Below are 1,783 nucleotides of genomic sequence, written 5' to 3'. Positions count from 1 at the left end.
ATCTCGAGATAATAAGTCGGGATTTTTTTCCTTTTTTTTTTTCCTCCATGTCCCCTTAGGGGCTCCGTAGAAAAGGGTAATGGGGAGTTCTGTAACATTGGTTAATTTATTAAAGAAACATTAGTCTCAGGATATAATTCTAGCACTTGTTAAATATTTGAAAGTTACCAAATTAGCTGAAAGGATTTAGTATGTGTGCGAATGTTTTGTGATTTGAAGATATAAAGTAAATAGATTTCTGAATCACATCTCCGTCCAGTTGATGGCAGTAATGCACAGCATTTGCAAACTGCCAGAAAACGCCATAGAAGAAGAAAAAGAAGCAGGTCGTCGCTGGAGCATCATGCCTAATGGGTCAGGGTCAGTTAGCATACCATTGTATGCTAACTGCCTGCCTTGTGCTTCAGGATTGTCGTGCTGTACCTTTGTAAATATTTTCCTGCCTGGACTGTTTGGATTACCTACCTGTGGACTTACCTGTCGTTGGATGCTGGATTTACCGCCTGGAAAGCTCTCACTGAGATGTCATCATCCCCAAGCCTTCTCCATCCTCTCTACCTGTAAGAAAGAAAGACCGTTACTAACTCCCATTCATTGTCTGCATTTCAACCTGTACCCGAGAGTCACCTGGCTCCCTTCCTGCTGTTTCAGATCCTCCTGGTCATCTTCCCAGTCTCACCTATGTGTGTGTGTGTGTGTGTGTATGTATATACTGTATATATATATATATATATATATTGTAAATAAACCACTTACCTTTTACTGTGGCTCCTTGTCTGGTTTCCGGCCTCACTCTTAAGACAGACCTGGTTTATGTCACTTCTGCTGTATTAGAGGCAAAAGGGCATTTGTTTGAGGGGACAATGCCCCTTCTTGCCCCTGTGTATAGCTGGCCTCAAAACTACTCCCAATTTAGTAAATCCTCTCAGCTGAGAGCCTTTTTGAAGTGAGTTTCTGAACTGTTCAGTTTCATCACTTATGATGAAATTAAATGACTTCTTGGGAATTTGATGTTTTTGTTATTTATTACCTGGGCCATCTGAGATCTAACTGAATAAGATGCATTTTGTTCTTTTACACAAGACATCCACAGGGGCTGCGGTAGCTTGGTGGTTAGTGCTGGGGTCTTGTAGTCCTGAGGCTGCAGGTTAAAGCCCAGGTTGTAGCAAGAAAGGCATCCAACGTAAAACTACTGCCATATAGTTTGTGTGAGCTTACTTGCTGTGGCAAACCCTGAAGAAGAACCTGTTCCACTTGTTATACAAACATAGCAGAATTCTCTCAAACTGACGATGCACTTAGAGTACAGTACGTTTAGTTCCCCTTCCTTTATTCTCGAAAATGTGTTTGGGTGTTTTTTAGCTGGAAGGTGAGAGCTGCTTCTAATTCTTCCTGTCTGACTCCAACAAATCTCTTCTTCTGAACAATCTGAACAATCTCAATCAATCAATCAATCAAATTTTTTTTTTGTATAGCACATTTCAGCAGCAAGGCATTTCAAGGTGCTTTACATAATTAAAGAACAAAATAAAAACAGCATGTGACATTGAATAAACAGTTAGAAAGAGAAAAACATCGAATACATCAAAAACCCGCACTCTAACCCTAATTTAGCCATAAGCAACTCTAAACAGGTGGGTTTTAAGTTGAATTTAAAGGCACCCAGTGTTTCAGCTGTTTTACAGTTTTCTGGAAGTTTGTTCCAAATTTGTGGTGCATAGAAACTGAAAGCTGCTTCTCCTCGTTTGGTTCTGGTTCTGGGGATGCAGAGCAGTCCAGAACC

This window comes from Kryptolebias marmoratus, linkage group LG2, assembly GCF_001649575.2.
Source record: "Kryptolebias marmoratus isolate JLee-2015 linkage group LG2, ASM164957v2, whole genome shotgun sequence".
NCBI lineage: Eukaryota > Metazoa > Chordata > Actinopteri > Cyprinodontiformes > Rivulidae > Kryptolebias > Kryptolebias marmoratus.
The sequence above is the reverse complement of the archived record's forward strand: the minus strand, read 5'-3'. Positions refer to the sequence as shown.